At 42.6% G+C, this 23,126-nt stretch overlaps 12 non-coding genes across 12 annotated transcripts; all 12 read right to left on the reverse strand.

Moving 5' to 3' along the window:
- Nucleotides 1-1,256: 1,256 nt before the first annotated feature.
- Nucleotides 1,257-1,420, reverse strand: LOC118947877. Its single transcript, XR_005042020.1, has one exon. It is a non-coding gene; the product is annotated as a U1 spliceosomal RNA (small nuclear RNA).
- Nucleotides 1,421-3,147: 1,727 nt separating this feature from the next.
- LOC118947895 lies at nt 3,148-3,303 on the reverse strand. The gene has a single exon (XR_005042038.1). It is a non-coding gene; the product is annotated as a U1 spliceosomal RNA (small nuclear RNA).
- A 1,727-nt stretch (nt 3,304-5,030) lies between these two features.
- LOC118947896 lies at nt 5,031-5,186 on the reverse strand. Its single transcript, XR_005042039.1, has one exon. It is a non-coding gene; the product is annotated as a U1 spliceosomal RNA (small nuclear RNA).
- Nucleotides 5,187-6,913: 1,727 nt separating this feature from the next.
- Nucleotides 6,914-7,069, reverse strand: LOC118947897. Its single transcript, XR_005042040.1, has one exon. It is a non-coding gene; the product is annotated as a U1 spliceosomal RNA (small nuclear RNA).
- Nucleotides 7,070-8,829: 1,760 nt separating this feature from the next.
- Nucleotides 8,830-8,993, reverse strand: LOC118947888. The gene has a single exon (XR_005042031.1). It is a non-coding gene; the product is annotated as a U1 spliceosomal RNA (small nuclear RNA).
- A 1,761-nt stretch (nt 8,994-10,754) lies between these two features.
- Nucleotides 10,755-10,918, reverse strand: LOC118947892. The gene has a single exon (XR_005042035.1). It is a non-coding gene; the product is annotated as a U1 spliceosomal RNA (small nuclear RNA).
- A 1,761-nt stretch (nt 10,919-12,679) lies between these two features.
- On the reverse strand, nt 12,680-12,843 carry LOC118947893. The gene has a single exon (XR_005042036.1). It is a non-coding gene; the product is annotated as a U1 spliceosomal RNA (small nuclear RNA).
- A 1,753-nt stretch (nt 12,844-14,596) lies between these two features.
- LOC118947898 lies at nt 14,597-14,760 on the reverse strand. The gene has a single exon (XR_005042041.1). It is a non-coding gene; the product is annotated as a U1 spliceosomal RNA (small nuclear RNA).
- Nucleotides 14,761-16,513: 1,753 nt separating this feature from the next.
- Nucleotides 16,514-16,677, reverse strand: LOC118947899. Its single transcript, XR_005042042.1, has one exon. It is a non-coding gene; the product is annotated as a U1 spliceosomal RNA (small nuclear RNA).
- Nucleotides 16,678-18,438: 1,761 nt separating this feature from the next.
- Nucleotides 18,439-18,602, reverse strand: LOC118947867. The gene has a single exon (XR_005042010.1). It is a non-coding gene; the product is annotated as a U1 spliceosomal RNA (small nuclear RNA).
- A 1,760-nt stretch (nt 18,603-20,362) lies between these two features.
- LOC118947868 lies at nt 20,363-20,526 on the reverse strand. The gene has a single exon (XR_005042011.1). It is a non-coding gene; the product is annotated as a U1 spliceosomal RNA (small nuclear RNA).
- A 1,760-nt stretch (nt 20,527-22,286) lies between these two features.
- LOC118947869 lies at nt 22,287-22,450 on the reverse strand. Its single transcript, XR_005042012.1, has one exon. It is a non-coding gene; the product is annotated as a U1 spliceosomal RNA (small nuclear RNA).
- Between the last annotated feature and the right edge of the window lie 676 nt (nt 22,451-23,126).

The raw sequence follows: 23,126 nt of genomic DNA on the forward strand, positions 1-23,126 counted from the left end.
CAAGGGTGTTTATTTTATTTTACCTTTATTTAGCCAGGTCGGCCAGTTGGGAACAAGTTCTCATTTACAACTGCGACCTGGCCAAGAATAAAGCACAGCAATGCGACAACAACAACAACACAGAGTTACACGTAAACAAACATAGTCAATAACACAGTAGAACATGAAAATAGAAAGATCTATGTACAGTGACATGGCCATACTCGTATTTGTAATTGTATCTGTAAATTGACAGGATGATACTCGCGATCAGGGTTAAACTGAAGTGTTTTAATATGCCTAAATACATTTTGGCAGAATACCTCACTACACATTCTCACTGCAAAAAAAAAAAACCTGCAGAAATGTCTGTGGAATGGATCTGCATCTTGGAACAACAGAATCCATCTTATTGACTGATTTCATCAGGAAATAAGTGGACCAGGGACATGTCTGTGGCATGGTAATGGTTGACCAGGGAAATGTCTGTTGTCAAGGTAATGGTTGACCAGGGAAATGTCTGTGGAATGGTAATGTTTGACCAGGGACATGACTGTGGCATGGTAATGGTTGACCAGGGAAATGTCTGTGGCATTGTAGACCAGGGACATGTCTGTGGAATGGTAATGGTTGACCAGGGAAATGTCTGTGGAATGGTAATGTTTGACCAGGGACATGACTGTGGCGTGGTAATGGTTGACCAGGGAAATGTCTGTGGCATGGTAATGGTTGACCAGGGAAATGTCTGTGGCATGGTAATGGTTGAGCAGGGAAATGACTGTGGAATGGTAATGATTGACCAGGGAAATGTCTGTGGCATGGTAATGGTTGACCAGGGAAATGTCTGTGGCATGGTAATGGTTGAGCAGGGAAATGACTGTGGAATGGTAATGGTTGACCAGGGCAATGACTGTGGCATGGTAATGGTTGACATTTACTGTGGTCTTAAATGACAAACTGTCCTATAAATGATTTAATAATCTAGCAAATAAAATACCTCAATCCACATTACGTCCTGAGGGCACAAAATGATCCATTCACAAGTAGGCCTTTTCCTTGACATTATCAGGACATGACAGGCATAATCACCAGTGCTACAATAACATATCACACACATCCGGGTTATCAGAAGACAGACATGTATCTCTGAGGCCTTTAGTTGACTTATAAACAGACCCCAGTCTGTTCATCTGATAAGTAAAAAATCTCCTTCTCAACACGAAACTCAATAGAACTCCGAATTTAACACATTCCTCCATTATTTTTAACATCAAGATCAGGGGAGAGCGCGAACGCAGTCCCCCACTACCAGAAATTATGCAATCGAGATTTCCACATTTGAGAAATTCGCAGGGGTCAGCACAGCCGGAGTGCAATGGCTGAGCCTCGCCCTGGGTGAACCGCCTTCGTGATCACGGTGTCTCCCTTGCCAGGTAAGTATGAGTTGTACACGTTGGTAGAGGAGCACTCCTTCCAGGACAAAGGTGTTTGACTCACGGTTACCACTTCTACTACTGATAATACCACATCATATTGAACAGGGTTTAATGACGTTTACGAATACAGTTGCGGACAAGGCGAAGAAAAAGCAATACATTTTGTTTTACTATATTATATCACGGACCGACTATTTTCCCATCAAGCAACACGGTAGAAATTCTATATACATTGCATTTGTTGTCTAAATGTCCGTCTGGTTACACACAAGTAGGCGATGTACCAAAATGCTGAATTCACATTCGTGCACACAGCCAACCGAAAGACACCACTTATTTCTGGTGTTTTGTAGCGTTCCAGACGTTGTAGGAATAGTTTCATCACGCTTGTTTTCTGCTCTCAGTAAAATATGACTCCACCATCGACCACAGGGTGGCATACGACCCACAGATACGGAGGAGAAACAGTAGCCTACTACTTCAACGTCAACAAAGACACAGTAGTAGCTACAAGGGTGTTTATTTTATTTTACCTTTATTTAGCCAGGTCGGCCAGTTGGGAACAAGTTCTCATTTACAACTGCGACCTGGCCAAGAATAAAGCACAGCAATGCGACAACAACAACAACACAGAGTTACACGTAAACAAACGTAGTCAATAACACAGTAGAACATGAAAATAGAAAGATCTATGTACAGTGACATGGCCATACTCGTATTTGTAATTGTATCTGTAAATTGACAGGATGATACTCGCGATCAGGGTTAAACTGAAGTGTTTTAATATGCCTAAATACATTTTGGCAGAATACCTCACTACACATTCTCACTGCAAAAAAAAAAACCTGCAGAAATGTCTGTGGAATGGATCTGCATCTTGGAACAACAGAATCCATCTTATTGACTGATTTCATCAGGAAATAAGTGGACCAGGGACATGTCTGTGGCATGGTAATGGTTGACCAGGGAAATGTCTGTTGTCAAGGTAATGGTTGACCAGGGAAATGTCTGTGGAATGGTAATGTTTGACCAGGGACATGACTGTGGCATGGTAATGGTTGACCAGGGAAATGTCTGTGGCATTGTAGACCAGGGACATGTCTGTGGAATGGTAATGGTTGACCAGGGAAATGTCTGTGGAATGGTAATGTTTGACCAGGGACATGACTGTGGCGTGGTAATGGTTGACCAGGGAAATGTCTGTGGCATGGTAATGGTTGACCAGGGAAATGTCTGTGGCATGGTAATGGTTGAGCAGGGAAATGACTGTGGAATGGTAATGATTGACCAGGGAAATGTCTGTGGCATGGTAATGGTTGAGCAGGGAAATGACTGTGGAATGGTAATGGTTGACCAGGGCAATGACTGTGGCATGGTAATGGTTGACATTTACTGTGGTCTTAAATGACAAACTGTCCTATAAATGATTTAATAATCTAGCAAATAAAATACCTCAATCCACATTACGTCCTGAGGGCACAAAATGATCCATTCACAAGTAGGCCTTTTCCTTGACATTATCAGGACATGACAGGCATAATCACCAGTGCTACAATAACATATCACACACATCCGGGTTATCAGAAGACAGACATGTATCTCTGAGGCCTTTAGTTGACTTATAAACAGACCCCAGTCTGTTCATCTGATAAGTAAAAAATCTCCTTCTCAACACGAAACTCAATAGAACTCCGAATTTAACACATTCCTCCATTATTTTTAACATCAAGATCAGGGGAGAGCGCGAACGCAGTCCCCCACTACCAGAAATTATGCAATCGAGATTTGAGAAATTCGCAGGGGTCAGCACAGCCGGAGTGCAATGGCTGAGCCTCGCCCTGGGTGAACCGCCTTCGTGATCACGGTGTCTCCCTTGCCAGGTAAGTATAAATTGTACACGTTGGTAGAGGAGCACTCCTTCCAGGACAAAGGTGTTTGACTCACGGTTACCACTTCTACTACTGATAATACCACATCATATTGAACAGGGTTTAATGACGTTTACGAATACAGTTGCGGACAAGGCGAAGAAAAAGCAATACATTTTGTTTTACTATATTATATCACGGACCGACTATTTTCCCATCAAGCAACACGGTAGAAATTCTATATACATTGCATTTGTTGTCTAAATGTCCGTCTGGTTACACACAAGTAGGCGATGTACCAAAATGCTGAATTCACATTCGTGCACACAGCCAACCGAAAGACACCACTTATTTCTGGTGTTTTGTAGCGTTCCAGACGTTGTAGGAATAGTTTCATCACGCTTGTTTTCTGCTCTCAGTAAAATATGACTCCACCATCGACCACAGGGTGGCATACGACCCACAGATACGGAGGAGAAACAGTAGCCTACTACTTCAACGTCAACAAAGACACAGTAGTAGCTACAAGGGTGTTTATTTTATTTTACCTTTATTTAGCCAGGTCGGCCAGTTGGGAACAAGTTCTCATTTACAACTGCGACCTGGCCAAGAATAAAGCACAGCAATGCGACAACAACAACAACACAGAGTTACACGTAAACAAACGTAGTCAATAACACAGTAGAACATGAAAATAGAAAGATCTATGTACAGTGACATGGCCATACTCGTATTTGTAATTGTATCTGTAAATTGACAGGATGATACTTGCGATCAGGGTTAAACTGAAGTGTTTTAATATGCCTAAATACATTTTGGCAGAATACCTCACTACACATTCTCACTGCAAAAAAAAAAACCTGCAGAAATGTCTGTGGAATGGATCTGCATCTTGGAACAACAGAATCCATCTTATTGACTGATTTCATCAGGAAATAAGTGGACCAGGGACATGTCTGTGGCATGGTAATGGTTGACCAGGGAAATGTCTGTTGTCAAGGTAATGGTTGACCAGGGAAATGTCTGTGGAATGGTAATGTTTGACCAGGGACATGACTGTGGCATGGTAATGGTTGACCAGGGAAATGTCTGTGGCATTGTAGACCAGGGACATGTCTGTGGAATGGTAATGGTTGACCAGGGAAATGTCTGTGGAATGGTAATGTTTGACCAGGGACATGACTGTGGCGTGGTAATGGTTGACCAGGGAAATGTCTGTGGCATGGTAATGGTTGACCAGGGAAATGTCTGTGGCATGGTAATGGTTGAGCAGGGAAATGACTGTGGAATGGTAATGATTGACCAGGGAAATGTCTGTGGCATGGTAATGGTTGAGCAGGGAAATGACTGTGGAATGGTAATGGTTGACCAGGGCAATGACTGTGGCATGGTAATGGTTGACATTTACTGTGGTCTTAAATGACAAACTGTCCTATAAATGATTTAATAATCTAGCAAATAAAATACCTCAATCCACATTACGTCCTGAGGGCACAAAATGATCCATTCACAAGTAGGCCTTTTCCTTGACATTATCAGGACATGACAGGCATAATCACCAGTGCTACAATAACATATCACACACATCCGGGTTATCAGAAGACAGACATGTATCTCTGAGGCCTTTAGTTGACTTATAAACAGACCCCAGTCTGTTCATCTGATAAGTAAAAAATCTCCTTCTCAACACGAAACTCAATAGAACTCCGAATTTAACACATTCCTCCATTATTTTTAACATCAAGATCAGGGGAGAGCGCGAACGCAGTCCCCCACTACCAGAAATTATGCAATCGAGATTTGAGAAATTCGCAGGGGTCAGCACAGCCGGAGTGCAATGGCTGAGCCTCGCCCTGGGTGAACCGCCTTCGTGATCACGGTGTCTCCCTTGCCAGGTAAGTATAAATTGTACGCGTTGGTAGAGGAGCACTCCTTCCAGGACAAAGGTGTTTGACTCACGGTTACCACTTCTACTACTGATAATACCACATCATATTGAACAGGGTTTAATGACGTTTACGAATACAGTTGCGGACAAGGCGAAGAAAAAGCAATACATTTTGTTTTACTATATTATATCACGGACCGACTATTTTCCCATCAAGCAACACGGTAGAAATTCTATATACATTGCATTTGTTGTCTAAATGTCCGTCTGGTTACACACAAGTAGGCGATGTACCAAAATGCTGAATTCACATTCGTGCACACAGCCAACCGAAAGACACCACTTATTTCTGGTGTTTTGTAGCGTTCCAGACGTTGTAGGAATAGTTTCATCACGCTTGTTTTCTGCTCTCAGTAAAATATGACTCCACCATCGACCACAGGGTGGCATACGACCCACAGATACGGAGGAGAAACAGTAGCCTACTACTTCAACGTCAACAAAGACACAGTAGTAGCTACAAGGGTGTTTATTTTATTTTACCTTTATTTAGCCAGGTCGGCCAGTTGGGAACAAGTTCTCATTTACAACTGCGACCTGGCCAAGAATAAAGCACAGCAATGCGACAACAACAACAACACAGAGTTACACGTAAACAAACGTAGTCAATAACACAGTAGAACATGAAAATAGAAAGATCTATGTACAGTGACATGGCCATACTCGTATTTGTAATTGTATCTGTAAATTGACAGGATGATACTCGCGATCAGGGTTAAACTGAAGTGTTTTAATATGCCTAAATACATTTTGGCAGAATACCTCACTACACATTCTCACTGCAAAAAAAAAAACCTGCAGAAATGTCTGTGGAATGGATCTGCATCTTGGAACAACAGAATCCATCTTATTGACTGATTTCATCAGGAAATAAGTGGACCAGGGACATGTCTGTGGCATGGTAATGGTTGACCAGGGAAATGTCTGTTGTCAAGGTAATGGTTGACCAGGGAAATGTCTGTGGAATGGTAATGTTTGACCAGGGACATGACTGTGGCATGGTAATGGTTGACCAGGGAAATGTCTGTGGCATTGTAGACCAGGGACATGTCTGTGGAATGGTAATGGTTGACCAGGGAAATGTCTGTGGAATGGTAATGTTTGACCAGGGACATGACTGTGGCGTGGTAATGGTTGACCAGGGAAATGTCTGTGGCATGGTAATGGTTGACCAGGGAAATGTCTGTGGCATGGTAATGGTTGAGCAGGGAAATGACTGTGGAATGGTAATGATTGACCAGGGAAATGTCTGTGGCATGGTAATGGTTGAGCAGGGAAATGACTGTGGAATGGTAATGGTTGACCAGGGCAATGACTGTGGCATGGTAATGGTTGACATTTACTGTGGTCTTAAATGACAAACTGTCCTATAAATGATTTAATAATCTAGCAAATAAAATACCTCAATCCACATTACGTCCTGAGGGCACAAAATGATCCATTCACAAGTAGGCCTTTTCCTTGACATTATCAGGACATGACAGGCATAATCACCAGTGCTACAATAACATATCACACACATCCGGGTTATCAGAAGACAGACATGTATCTCTGAGGCCTTTAGTTGACTTATAAACAGACCCCAGTCTGTTCATCTGATAAGTAAAAAATCTCCTTCTCAACACGAAACTCAATAGAACTCCGAATTTAACACATTCCTCCATTATTTTTAACATCAAGATCAGGGGAGAGCGCGAACGCAGTCCCCCACTACCAGAAATTATGCAATCGAGATTTGAGAAATTCGCAGGGGTCAGCACAGCCGGAGTGCAATGGCTGAGCCTCGCCCTGGGTGAACCGCCTTCGTGATCACGGTGTCTCCCTTGCCAGGTAAGTATAAATTGTACGCGTTGGTAGAGGAGCACTCCTTCCAGGACAAAGGTGTTTGACTCACGGTTACCACTTCTACTACTGATAATACCACATCATATTGAACAGGGTTTAATGACGTTTACGAATACAGTTGCGGACAAGGCGAAGAAAAAGCAATACATTTTGTTTTACTATATTATATCACGGACCGACTATTTTCCCATCAAGCAACACGGTAGAAATTCTATATACATTGCATTTGTTGTCTAAATGTCCGTCTGGTTACACACAAGTAGGCGATGTACCAAAATGCTGAATTCACATTCGTGCACACAGCCAACCGAAAGACACCACTTATTTCTGGTGTTTTGTAGCGTTCCAGACGTTGTAGGAATAGTTTCATCACGCTTGTTTTCTGCTCTCAGTAAAATATGACTCCACCATCGACCACAGGGTGGCATACGACCCACAGATACGGAGGAGAAACAGTAGCCTACTACTTCAACGTCAACAAAGACACAGTAGTAGCTACAAGGGTGTTTATTTTATTTTACCTTTATTTAGCCAGGTCGGCCAGTTGGGAACAAGTTCTCATTTACAACTGCGACCTGGCCAAGAATAAAGCACAGCAATGCGACAACAACAACAACACAGAGTTACACGTAAACAAACGTAGTCAATAACACAGTAGAACATGAAAATAGAAAGATCTATGTACAGTGACATGGCCATACTCGTATTTGTAATTGTATCTGTAAATTGACAGGATGATACTCGCGATCAGGGTTAAACTGAAGTGTTTTAATATGCCTAAATACATTTTGGCAGAATACCTCACTACACATTCTCACTGCAAAAAAAAAAACCTGCAGAAATGTCTGTGGAATGGATCTGCATCTTGGAACAACAGAATCCATCTTATTGACTGATTTCATCAGGAAATAAGTGGACCAGGGACATGTCTGTGGCATGGTAATGGTTGACCAGGGAAATGTCTGTTGTCAAGGTAATGGTTGACCAGGGAAATGTCTGTGGAATGGTAATGTTTGACCAGGGACATGACTGTGGCATGGTAATGGTTGACCAGGGAAATGTCTGTGGCATTGTAGACCAGGGACATGTCTGTGGAATGGTAATGGTTGACCAGGGAAATGTCTGTGGAATGGTAATGTTTGACCAGGGACATGACTGTGGCGTGGTAATGGTTGACCAGGGAAATGTCTGTGGCATGGTAATGGTTGACCAGGGAAATGTCTGTGGCATGGTAATGGTTGAGCAGGGAAATGACTGTGGAATGGTAATGATTGACCAGGGAAATGTCTGTGGCATGGTAATGGTTGACCAGGGAAATGTCTGTGGCATGGTAATGGTTGAGCAGGGAAATGACTGTGGAATGGTAATGGTTGACCAGGGCAATGACTGTGGCATGGTAATGGTTGACATTTACTGTGGTCTTAAATGACAAACTGTCCTATAAATGATTTAATAATCTAGCAAATAAAATACCTCAATCCACATTACGTCCTGAGGGCACAAAATGATCCATTCACAAGTAGGCCTTTTCCTTGACATTATCAGGACATGACAGGCATAATCACCAGTGCTACAATAACATATCACACACATCCGGGTTATCAGAAGACAGACATGTATCTCTGAGGCCTTTAGTTGACTTATAAACAGACCCCAGTCTGTTCATCTGATAAGTAAAAAATCTCCTTCTCAACACGAAACTCAATAGAACTCCGAATTTAACACATTCCTCCATTATTTTTAACATCAAGATCAGGGGAGAGCGCGAACGCAGTCCCCCACTACCAGAAATTATGCAATCGAGATTTCCACATTTGAGAAATTCGCAGGGGTCAGCACAGCCGGAGTGCAATGGCTGAGCCTCGCCCTGGGTGAACCGCCTTCGTGATCACGGTGTCTCCCTTGCCAGGTAAGTATGAGTTGTACACGTTGGTAGAGGAGCACTCCTTCCAGGACAAAGGTGTTTGACTCACGGTTACCACTTCTACTACTGATAATACCACATCATATTGAACAGGGTTTAATGACGTTTACGAATACAGTTGCGGACAAGGCGAAGAAAAAGCAATACATTTTGTTTTACTATATTATATCACGGACCGACTATTTTCCCATCAAGCAACACGGTAGAAATTCTATATACATTGCATTTGTTGTCTAAATGTCCGTCTGGTTACACACAAGTAGGCGATGTACCAAAATGCTGAATTCACATTCGTGCACACAGCCAACCGAAAGACACCACTTATTTCTGGTGTTTTGTAGCGTTCCAGACGTTGTAGGAATAGTTTCATCACGCTTGTTTTCTGCTCTCAGTAAAATATGACTCCACCATCGACCACAGGGTGGCATACGACCCACAGATACGGAGGAGAAACAGTAGCCTACTACTTCAACGTCAACAAAGACACAGTAGTAGCTACAAGGGTGTTTATTTTATTTTACCTTTATTTAGCCAGGTCGGCCAGTTGGGAACAAGTTCTCATTTACAACTGCGACCTGGCCAAGAATAAAGCACAGCAATGCGACAACAACAACAACACAGAGTTACACGTAAACAAACGTAGTCAATAACACAGTAGAACATGAAAATAGAAAGATCTATGTACAGTGACATGGCCATACTCGTATTTGTAATTGTATCTGTAAATTGACAGGATGATACTCGCGATCAGGGTTAAACTGAAGTGTTTTAATATGCCTAAATACATTTTGGCAGAATACCTCACTACACATTCTCACTGCAAAAAAAAAAAACCTGCAGAAATGTCTGTGGAATGGATCTGCATCTTGGAACAACAGAATCCATCTTATTGACTGATTTCATCAGGAAATAAGTGGACCAGGGACATGTCTGTGGCATGGTAATGGTTGACCAGGGAAATGTCTGTTGTCAAGGTAATGGTTGACCAGGGAAATGTCTGTGGAATGGTAATGTTTGACCAGGGACATGACTGTGGCATGGTAATGGTTGACCAGGGAAATGTCTGTGGCATTGTAGACCAGGGACATGTCTGTGGAATGGTAATGGTTGACCAGGGAAATGTCTGTGGAATGGTAATGTTTGACCAGGGACATGACTGTGGCGTGGTAATGGTTGACCAGGGAAATGTCTGTGGCATGGTAATGGTTGACCAGGGAAATGTCTGTGGCATGGTAATGGTTGAGCAGGGAAATGACTGTGGAATGGTAATGATTGACCAGGGAAATGTCTGTGGCATGGTAATGGTTGACCAGGGAAATGTCTGTGGCATGGTAATGGTTGAGCAGGGAAATGACTGTGGAATGGTAATGGTTGACCAGGGCAATGACTGTGGCATGGTAATGGTTGACATTTACTGTGGTCTTAAATGACAAACTGTCCTATAAATGATTTAATAATCTAGCAAATAAAATACCTCAATCCACATTACGTCCTGAGGGCACAAAATGATCCATTCACAAGTAGGCCTTTTCCTTGACATTATCAGGACATGACAGGCATAATCACCAGTGCTACAATAACATATCACACACATCCGGGTTATCAGAAGACAGACATGTATCTCTGAGGCCTTTAGTTGACTTATAAACAGACCCCAGTCTGTTCATCTGATAAGTAAAAAATCTCCTTCTCAACACGAAACTCAATAGAACTCCGAATTTAACACATTCCTCCATTATTTTTAACATCAAGATCAGGGGAGAGCGCGAACGCAGTCCCCCACTACCAGAAATTATGCAATCGAAATTTCCACATTTGAGAAATTCGCAGGGGTCAGCACAGCCGGAGTGCAATGGCTGAGCCTCGCCCTGGGTGAACCGCCTTCGTGATCACGGTGTCTCCCTTGCCAGGTAAGTATGAGTTGTACACGTTGGTAGAGGAGCACTCCTTCCAGGACAAAGGTGTTTGACTCACGGTTACCACTTCTACTACTGATAATACCACATCATATTGAACAGGGTTTAATGACGTTTACGAATACAGTTGCGGACAAGGCGAAGAAAAAGCAATACATTTTGTTTTACTATATTATATCACGGACCGACTATTTTCCCATCAAGCAACACGGTAGAAATTCTATATACATTGCATTTGTTGTCTAAATGTCCGTCTGGTTACACACAAGTAGGCGATGTACCAAAATGCTGAATTCACATTCGTGCACACAGCCAACCGAAAGACACCACTTATTTCTGGTGTTTTGTAGCGTTCCAGACGTTGTAGGAATAGTTTCATCACGCTTGTTTTCTGCTCTCAGTAAAATATGACTCCACCATCGACCACAGGGTGGCATACGACCCACAGATACGGAGGAGAAACAGTAGCCTACTACTTCAACGTCAACAAAGACACAGTAGTAGCTACAAGGGTGTTTATTTTATTTTACCTTTATTTAGCCAGGTCGGCCAGTTGGGAACAAGTTCTCATTTACAACTGCGACCTGGCCAAGAATAAAGCACAGCAATGCGACAACAACAACAACACAGAGTTACACGTAAACAAACGTAGTCAATAACACAGTAGAACATGAAAATAGAAAGATCTATGTACAGTGACATGGCCATACTCGTATTTGTAATTGTATCTGTAAATTGACAGGATGATACTCGCGATCAGGGTTAAACTGAAGTGTTTTAATATGCCTAAATACATTTTGGCAGAATACCTCACTACACATTCTCACTGCAAAAAAAAAAAACCTGCAGAAATGTCTGTGGAATGGATCTGCATCTTGGAACAACAGAATCCATCTTATTGACTGATTTCATCAGGAAATAAGTGGACCAGGGACATGTCTGTGGCATGGTAATGGTTGACCAGGGAAATGTCTGTTGTCAAGGTAATGGTTGACCAGGGAAATGTCTGTGGAATGGTAATGTTTGACCAGGGACATGACTGTGGCATGGTAATGGTTGACCAGGGAAATGTCTGTGGCATTGTAGACCAGGGACATGTCTGTGGAATGGTAATGGTTGACCAGGGAAATGTCTGTGGAATGGTAATGTTTGACCAGGGACATGACTGTGGCGTGGTAATGGTTGACCAGGGAAATGTCTGTGGCATGGTAATGGTTGACCAGGGAAATGTCTGTGGCATGGTAATGGTTGAGCAGGGAAATGACTGTGGAATGGTAATGATTGACCAGGGAAATGTCTGTGGCATGGTAATGGTTGACCAGGGAAATGTCTGTGGCATGGTAATGGTTGAGCAGGGAAATGACTGTGGAATGGTAATGGTTGACCAGGGCAATGACTGTGGCATGGTAATGGTTGACATTTACTGTGGTCTTAAATGACAAACTGTCCTATAAATGATTTAATAATCTAGCAAATAAAATACCTCAATCCACATTACGTCCTGAGGGCACAAAATGATCCATTCACAAGTAGGCCTTTTCCTTGACATTATCAGGACATGACAGGCATAATCACCAGTGCTACAATAACATATCACACACATCCGGGTTATCAGAAGACAGACATGTATCTCTGAGGCCTTTAGTTGACTTATAAACAGACCCCAGTCTGTTCATCTGATAAGTAAAAAATCTCCTTCTCAACACGAAACTCAATAGAACTCCGAATTTAACACATTCCTCCATTATTTTTAACATCAAGATCAGGGGAGAGCGCGAACGCAGTCCCCCACTACCAGAAATTATGCAATCGAAATTTCCACATTTGAGAAATTCGCAGGGGTCAGCACAGCCGGAGTGCAATGGCTGAGCCTCGCCCTGGGTGAACCGCCTTCGTGATCACGGTGTCTCCCTTGCCAGGTAAGTATGAGTTGTACACGTTGGTAGAGGAGCACTCCTTCCAGGACAAAGGTGTTTGACTCACGGTTACCACTTCTACTACTGATAATACCACATCATATTGAACAGGGTTTAATGACGTTTACGAATACAGTTGCGGACAAGGCGAAGAAAAAGCAATACATTTTGTTTTACTATATTATATCACGGACCGACTATTTTCCCATCAAGCAACACGGTAGAAATTCTATATACATTGCATTTGTTGTCTAAATGTCCGTCTGGTTACACACAAGTAGGCGATGTACCAAAATGCTGAATTCACATTCGTGCACACAGCCAACCGAAAGACACCACTTATTTCTGGTGTTTTGTAGCGTTCCAGACGTTGTAGGAATAGTTTCATCACGCTTGTTTTCTGCTCTCAGTAAAATATGACTCCACCATCGACCACAGGGTGGCATACGACCCACAGATACGGAGGAGAAACAGTAGCCTACTACTTCAACGTCAACAAAGACACAGTAGTAGCTACAAGGGTGTTTATTTTATTTTACCTTTATTTAGCCAGGTCGGCCAGTTGGGAACAAGTTCTCATTTACAACTGCGACCTGGCCAAGAATAAAGCACAGCAATGCGACAACAACAACAACACAGAGTTACACGTAAACAAACGTAGTCAATAACACAGTAGAACATGAAAATAGAAAGATCTATGTACAGTGACATGGCCATACTCGTATTTGTAATTGTATCTGTAAATTGACAGGATGATACTCGCGATCAGGGTTAAACTGAAGTGTTTTAATATGCCTAAATACATTTTGGCAGAATACCTCACTACACATTCTCACTGCAAAAAAAAAAACCTGCAGAAATGTCTGTGGAATGGATCTGCATCTTGGAACAACAGAATCCATCTTATTGACTGATTTCATCAGGAAATAAGTGGACCAGGGACATGTCTGTGGCATGGTAATGGTTGACCAGGGAAATGTCTGTTGTCAAGGTAATGGTTGACCAGGGAAATGTCTGTGGAATGGTAATGTTTGACCAGGGACATGACTGTGGCATGGTAATGGTTGACCAGGGAAATGTCTGTGGCATTGTAGACCAGGGACATGTCTGTGGAATGGTAATGGTTGACCAGGGAAATGTCTGTGGAATGGTAATGTTTGACCAGGGACATGACTGTGGCGTGGTAATGGTTGACCAGGGAAATGTCTGTGGCATGGTAATGGTTGACCAGGGAAATGTCTGTGGCATGGTAATGGTTGAGCAGGGAAATGACTGTGGAATGGTAATGATTGACCAGGGAAATGTCTGTGGCATGGTAATGGTTGACCAGGGAAATGTCTGTGGCATGGTAATGGTTGAGCAGGGAAATGACTGTGGAATGGTAATGGTTGACCAGGGCAATGACTGTGGCATGGTAATGGTTGACATTTACTGTGGTCTTAAATGACAAACTGTCCTATAAATGATTTAATAATCTAGCAAATAAAATACCTCAATCCACATTACGTCCTGAGGGCACAAAATGATCCATTAGGCCTTTTCCTTGACATTATCAGGACATGACAGGCATAATCACCAGTGCTACAATAACATATCACACACATCCGGGTTATCAGAAGACAGACATGTATCTCTGAGGCCTTTAGTTGACTTATAAACAGACCCCAGTCTGTTCATCTGATAAGTAAAAAATCTCCTTCTCAACACGAAACTCAATAGAACTCCGAATTTAACACATTCCTCCATTATTTTTAACATCAAGATCAGGGGAGAGCGCGAACGCAGTCCCCCACTACCAGAAATTATGCAATCGAGATTTCCACATTTGAGAAATTCGCAGGGGTCAGCACAGCCGGAGTGCAATGGCTGAGCCTCGCCCTGGGTGAACCGCCTTCGTGATCACGGTGTCTCCCTTGCCAGGTAAGTATGAGTTGTACACGTTGGTAGAGGAGCACTCCTTCCAGGACAAAGGTGTTTGACTCACGGTTACCACTTCTACTACTGATAATACCACATCATATTGAACAGGGTTTAATGACGTTTACGAATACAGTTGCGGACAAGGCGAAGAAAAAGCAATACATTTTGTTTTACTATATTATATCACGGACCGACTATTTTCCCATCAAGCAACACGGTAGAAATTCTATATACATTGCATTTGTTGTCTAAATGTCCGTCTGGTTACACACAAGTAGGCGATGTACCAAAATGCTGAATTCACATTCGTGCACACAGCCAACCGAAAGACACCACTTATTTCTGGTGTTTTGTAGCGTTCCAGACGTTGTAGGAATAGTTTCATCACGCTTGTTTTCTGCTCTCAGTAAAATATGACTCCACCATCGACCACAGGGTGGCATACGACCCACAGATACGGAGGAGAAACAGTAGCCTACTACTTCAACGTCAACAAAGACACAGTAGTAGCTACAAGGGTGTTTATTTTATTTTACCTTTATTTAGCCAGGTCGGCCAGTTGGGAACAAGTTCTCATTTACAACTGCGACCTGGCCAAGAATAAAGCACAGCAATGCGACAACAACAACAACACAGAGTTACACGTAAACAAACGTAGTCAATAACACAGTAGAACATGAAAATAGAAAGATCTATGTACAGTGACATGGCCATACTCGTATTTGTAATTGTATCTGTAAATTGACAGGATGATACTCGCGATCAGGGTTAAACTGAAGTGTTTTAATATGCCTAAATACATTTTGGCAGAATACCTCACTACACATTCTCACTGCAAAAAAAAAAACCTGCAGAAATGTCTGTGGAATGGATCTGCATCTTGGAACAACAGAATCCATCTTATTGACTGATTTCATCAGGAAATAAGTGGACCAGGGACATGTCTGTGGCATGGTAATGGTTGACCAGGGAAATGTCTGTTGTCAAGGTAATGGTTGACCAGGGAAATGTCTGTGGAATGGTAATGTTTGACCAGGGACATGACTGTGGCATGGTAATGGTTGACCAGGGAAATGTCTGTGGCATTGTAGACCAGGGACATGTCTGTGGAATGGTAATGGTTGACCAGGGAAATGTCTGTGGAATGGTAATGTTTGACCAGGGACATGACTGTGGCGTGGTAATGGTTGACCAGGGAAATGTCTGTGGCATGGTAATGGTTGACCAGGGAAATGTCTGTGGCATGGTAATGGTTGAGCAGGGAAATGACTGTGGAATGGTAATGATTGACCAGGGAAATGTCTGTGGCATGGTAATGGTTGACCAGGGAAATGTCTGTGGCATGGTAATGGTTGAGCAGGGAAATGACTGTGGAATGGTAATGGTTGACCAGGGCAATGACTGTGGCATGGTAATGGTTGACATTTACTGTGGTCTTAAATGACAAACTGTCCTATAAATGATTTAATAATCTAGCAAATAAAATACCTCAATCCACATTACGTCCTGAGGGCACAAAATGATCCATTAGGCCTTTTCCTTGACATTATCAGGACATGACAGGCATAATCACCAGTGCTACAATAACATATCACACACATCCGGGTTATCAGAAGACAGACATGTATCTCTGAGGCCTTTAGTTGACTTATAAACAGACCCCAGTCTGTTCATCTGATAAGTAAAAAATCTCCTTCTCAACACGAAACTCAATAGAACTCCGAATTTAACACATTCCTCCATTATTTTTAACATCAAGATCAGGGGAGAGCGCGAACGCAGTCCCCCACTACCAGAAATTATGCAATCGAGATTTCCACATTTGAGAAATTCGCAGGGGTCAGCACAGCCGGAGTGCAATGGCTGAGCCTCGCCCTGGGTGAACCGCCTTCGTGATCACGGTGTCTCCCTTGCCAGGTAAGTATGAGTTGTACACGTTGGTAGAGGAGCACTCCTTCCAGGACAAAGGTGTTTGACTCACGGTTACCACTTCTACTACTGATAATACCACATCATATTGAACAGGGTTTAATGACGTTTACGAATACAGTTGCGGACAAGGCGAAGAAAAAGCAATACATTTTGTTTTACTATATTATATCACGGACCGACTATTTTCCCATCAAGCAACACGGTAGAAATTCTATATACATTGCATTTGTTGTCTAAATGTCCGTCTGGTTACACACAAGTAGGCGATGTACCAAAATGCTGAATTCACATTCGTGCACACAGCCAACCGAAAGACACCACTTATTTCTGGTGTTTTGTAGCGTTCCAGACGTTGTAGGAATAGTTTCATCACGCTTGTTTTCTGCTCTCAGTAAAATATGACTCCACCATCGACCACAGGGTGGCATACGACCCACAGATACGGAGGAGAAACAGTAGCCTACTACTTCAACGTCAACAAAGACACAGTAGTAGCTACAAGGGTGTTTATTTTATTTTACCTTTATTTAGCCAGGTCGGCCAGTTGGGAACAAGTTCTCATTTACAACTGCGACCTGGCCAAGAATAAAGCACAGCAATGCGACAACAACAACAACACAGAGTTACACGTAAACAAACGTAGTCAATAACACAGTAGAACATGAAAATAGAAAGATCTATGTACAGTGACATGGCCATACTCGTATTTGTAATTGTATCTGTAAATTGACAGGATGATACTCGCGATCAGGGTTAAACTGAAGTGTTTTAATATGCCTAAATACATTTTGGCAGAATACCTCACTACACATTCTCACTGCAAAAAAAAAAAACCTGCAGAAATGTCTGTGGAATGGATCTGCATCTTGGAACAACAGAATCCATCTTATTGACTGATTTCATCAGGAAATAAGTGGACCAGGGACATGTCTGTGGCATGGTAATGGTTGACCAGGGAAATGTCTGTTGTCAAGGTAATGGTTGACCAGGGAAATGTCTGTGGAATGGTAATGTTTGACCAGGGACATGACTGTGGCATGGTAATGGTTGACCAGGGAAATGTCTGTGGCATTGTAGACCAGGGACATGTCTGTGGAATGGTAATGGTTGACCAGGGAAATGTCTGTGGAATGGTAATGTTTGACCAGGGACATGACTGTGGCGTGGTAATGGTTGACCAGGGAAATGTCTGTGGCATGGTAATGGTTGACCAGGGAAATGTCTGTGGCATGGTAATGGTTGAGCAGGGAAATGACTGTGGAATGGTAATGATTGACCAGGGAAATGTCTGTGGCATGGTAATGGTTGACCAGGGAAATGTCTGTGGCATGGTAATGGTTGAGCAGGGAAATGACTGTGGAATGGTAATGGTTGACCAGGGCAATGACTGTGGCATGGTAATGGTTGACATTTACTGTGGTCTTAAATGACAAACTGTCCTATAAATGATTTAATAATCTAGCAAATAAAATACCTCAATCCACATTACGTCCTGAGGGCACAAAATGATCCATTCACAAGTAGGCCTTTTCCTTGACATTATCAGGACATGACAGGCATAATCACCAGTGCTACAATAACATATCACACACATCCGGGTTATCAGAAGACAGACATGTATCTCTGAGGCCTTTAGTTGACTTATAAACAGACCCCAGTCTGTTCATCTGATAAGTAAAAAATCTCCTTCTCAACACGAAACTCAATAGAACTCCGAATTTAACACATTCCTCCATTATTTTTAACATCAAGATCAGGGGAGAGCGCGAACGCAGTCCCCCACTACCAGAAATTATGCAATCGAGATTTCCACATTTGAGAAATTCGCAGGGGTCAGCACAGCCGGAGTGCAATGGCTGAGCCTCGCCCTGGGTGAACCGCCTTCGTGATCACGGTGTCTCCCTTGCCAGGTAAGTATGAGTTGTACACGTTGGTAGAGGAGCACTCCTTCCAGGACAAAGGTGTTTGACTCACGGTTACCACTTCTACTACTGATAATACCACATCATATTGAACAGGGTTTAATGACGTTTACGAATACAGTTGCGGACAAGGCGAAGAAAAAGCAATACATTTTGTTTTACTATATTATATCACGGACCGACTATTTTCCCATCAAGCAACACGGTAGAAATTCTATATACATTGCATTTGTTGTCTAAATGTCCGTCTGGTTACACACAAGTAGGCGATGTACCAAAATGCTGAATTCACATTCGTGCACACAGCCAACCGAAAGACACCACTTATTTCTGGTGTTTTGTAGCGTTCCAGACGTTGTAGGAATAGTTTCATCACGCTTGTTTTCTGCTCTCAGTAAAATATGACTCCACCATCGACCACAGGGTGGCATACGACCCACAGATACGGAGGAGAAACAGTAGCCTACTACTTCAACGTCAACAAAGACACAGTAGTAGCTACAAGGGTGTTTATTTTATTTTACCTTTATTTAGCCAGGTCGGCCAGTTGGGAACAAGTTCTCATTTACAACTGCGACCTGGCCAAGAATAAAGCACAGCAATGCGACAACAACAACAACACAGAGTTACACGTAAACAAACGTAGTCAATAACACAGTAGAACATGAAAATAGAAAGATCTATGTACAGTGACATGGCCATACTCGTATTTGTAATTGTATCTGTAAATTGACAGGATGATACTCGCGATCAGGGTTAAACTGAAGTGTTTTAATATGCCTAAATACATTTTGGCAGAATACCTCACTACACATTCTCACTGCAAAAAAAAAAACCTGCAGAAATGTCTGTGGAATGGATCTGCATCTTGGAACAACAGAATCCATCTTATTGACTGATTTCATCAGGAAATAAGTGGACCAGGGACATGTCTGTGGCATGGTAATGGTTGACCAGGGAAATGTCTGTTGTCAAGGTAATGGTTGACCAGGGAAATGTCTGTGGAATGGTAATGTTTGACCAGGGACATGACTGTGGCATGGTAATGGTTGACCAGGGAAATGTCTGTGGCATTGTAGACCAGGGACATGTCTGTGGAATGGTAATGGTTGACCAGGGAAATGTCTGTGGAATGGTAATGTTTGACCAGGGACATGACTGTGGCGTGGTAATGGTTGACCAGGGAAATGTCTGTGGCATGGTAATGGTTGACCAGGGAAATGTCTGTGGCATGGTAATGGTTGAGCAGGGAAATGACTGTGGAATGGTAATGATTGACCAGGGAAATGTCTGTGGCATGGTAATGGTTGACCAGGGAAATGTCTGTGGCATGGTAATGGTTGAGCAGGGAAATGACTGTGGAATGGTAATGGTTGACCAGGGCAATGACTGTGGCATGGTAATGGTTGACATTTACTGTGGTCTTAAATGACAAACTGTCCTATAAATGATTTAATAATCTAGCAAATAAAATACCTCAATCCACATTACGTCCTGAGGGCACAAAATGATCCATTCACAAGTAGGCCTTTTCCTTGACATTATCAGGACATGACAGGCATAATCACCAGTGCTACAATAACATATCACACACATCCGGGTTATCAGAAGACAGACATGTATCTCTGAGGCCTTTAGTTGACTTATAAACAGACCCCAGTCTGTTCATCTGATAAGTAAAAAATCTCCTTCTCAACACGAAACTCAATAGAACTCCGAATTTAACACATTCCTCCATTATTTTTAACATCAAGATCAGGGGAGAGCGCGAACGCAGTCCCCCACTACCAGAAATTATGCAATCGAGATTTCCACATTTGAGAAATTCGCAGGGGTCAGCACAGCCGGAGTGCAATGGCTGAGCCTCGCCCTGGGTGAACCGCCTTCGTGATCACGGTGTCTCCCTTGCCAGGTAAGTATGAGTTGTACACGTTGGTAGAGGAGCACTCCTTCCAGGACAAAGGTGTTTGACTCACGGTTACCACTTCTACTACTGATAATACCACATCATATTGAACAGGGTTTAATGACGTTTACGAATACAGTTGCGGACAAGGCGAAGAAAAAGCAATACATTTTGTTTTACTATATTATATCACGGACCGACTATTTTCCCATCAAGCAACACGGTAGAAATTCTATATACATTGCATTTGTTGTCTAAATGTCCGTCTGGTTACACACAAGTAGGCGATGTACCAAAATGCTGAATTCACATTCGTGCACACAGCCAACCGAAAGACACCACTTATTTCTGGTGTTTTGTAGCGTTCCAGACGTTGTAGGAATAGTTTCATCACGCTTGTTTTCTGCTCTCAGTAAAATATGACTCCACCATCGACCACAGGGTGGCATACGACCCACAGATACGGAGGAGAAACAGTAGCCTACTACTTCAACGTCAACAAAGACACAGTAGTAGCTACAAGGGTGTTTATTTTATTTTACCTTTATTTAGCCAGGTCGGCCAGTTGGGAACAAGTTCTCATTTACAACTGCGACCTGGCCAAGAATAAAGCACAGCAATGCGACAACAACAACAACACAGAGTTACACGTAAACAAACGTAGTCAATAACACAGTAGAACATGAAAATAGAAAGATCTATGTACAGTGACATGGCCATACTCGTATTTGTAATTGTATCTGTAAATTGACAGGATGATACTCGCGATCAGGGTTAAACTGAAGTGTTTTAATATGCCTAAATACATTTTGGCAGAATACCTCACTACACATTCTCACTGCAAAAAAAAAAACCTGCAGAAATGTCTGTGGAATGGATCTGCATCTTGGAACAACAGAATCCATCTTATTGACTGATTTCATCAGGAAATAAGTGGACCAGGGACATGTCTGTGGCATGGTAATGGTTGACCAGGGAAATGTCTGTTGTCAAGGTAATGGTTGACCAGGGAAATGTCTGTGGAATGGTAATGTTTGACCAGGGACATGACTGTGGCATGGTAATGGTTGACCAGGGAAATGTCTGTGGCATTGTAGACCAGGGACATGTCTGTGGAATGGTAATGGTTGACCAGGGAAATGTCTGTGGAATGGTAATGTTTGACCAGGGACATGACTGTGGCGTGGTAATGGTTGACCAGGGAAATGTCTGTGGCATGGTAATGGTTGACCAGGGAAATGTCTGTGGCATGGTAATGGTTGAGCAGGGAAATGACTGTGGAATGGTAATGATTGACCAGGGAAATGTCTGTGGCATGGTAATGGTTGACCAGGGAAATGTCTGTGGCATGGTAATGGTTGAGCAGGGAAATGACTGTGGAATGGTAATGGTTGACCAGGGCAATGACTGTGGCATGGTAATGGTTGACATTTACTGTGGTCTTAAATGACAAACTGTCCTATAAATGATTTAATAATCTAGCAAATAAAATACCTCAATCCACATTACGTCCTGAGGGCACAAAATGATCCATTCACAAGTAGGCCTTTTCCTTGACATTATCAGGACATGACAGGCATAATCACCAGTGCTACAATAACATATCACACACATCCGGGTTATCAGAAGACAGACATGTATCTCTGAGGCCTTTAGTTGACTTATAAACAGACCCCAGTCTGTTCATCTGATAAGTAAAAAATCTCCTTCTCAACACGAAACTCAATAGAACTCCGAATTTAACACATTCCTCCATTATTTTTAACATCAAGATCAGGGGAGAGCGCGAACGCAGTCCCCCACTACCAGAAATTATGCAATCGAGATTTCCACATTTGAGAAATTCGCAGGGGTCAGCACAGCCGGAGTGCAATGGCTGAGCCTCGCCCTGGGTGAACCGCCTTCGTGATCACGGTGTCTCCCTTGCCAGGTAAGTATGAGTTGTACACGTTGGTAGAGGAGCACTCCTTCCAGGACAAAGGTGTTTGACTCACGGTTACCACTTCTACTACTGATAATACCACATCATATTGAACAGGGTTTAATGACGTTTACGAATACAGTTGCGGACAAGGCGAAGAAAAAGCAATACATTTTGTTTTACTATATTATATCACGGACCGACTATTTTCCCATCAAGCAACACGGTAGAAATTCTATATACATTGCATTTGTTGTCTAAATGTCCGTCTGGTTACACACAAGTAGGCGATGTACCAAAATGCTGAATTCACATTCGTGCACACAGCCAACCGAAAGACACCACTTATTTCTGGTGTTTTGTAGCGTTCCAGACGTTGTAGGAATAGTTTCATCACGCTTGTTTTCTGCTCTCAGTAAAATATGACTCCACCATCGACCACAGGGTGGCATACGACCCACAGATACGGAGGAGAAACAGTAGCCTACTACTTCAACGTCAACAAAGACACAGTAGTAGCTACAAGGGTGTTTATTTTATTTTACCTTTATTTAGCCAGGTCGGCCAGTTGGGAACAAGTTCTCATTTACAACTGCGACCTGGCCAAGAATAAAGCACAGCAATGCGACAACAACAACAACACAGAGTTACACGTAAACAAACGTAGTCAATAACACAGTAGAACATGAAAAT

The sequence above is a fragment of the Oncorhynchus mykiss genome, unplaced genomic scaffold (assembly GCF_013265735.2).
Source record: "Oncorhynchus mykiss isolate Arlee unplaced genomic scaffold, USDA_OmykA_1.1 un_scaffold_212, whole genome shotgun sequence".
NCBI classification, from domain to species: Eukaryota; Metazoa; Chordata; class Actinopteri; order Salmoniformes; family Salmonidae; genus Oncorhynchus; species Oncorhynchus mykiss.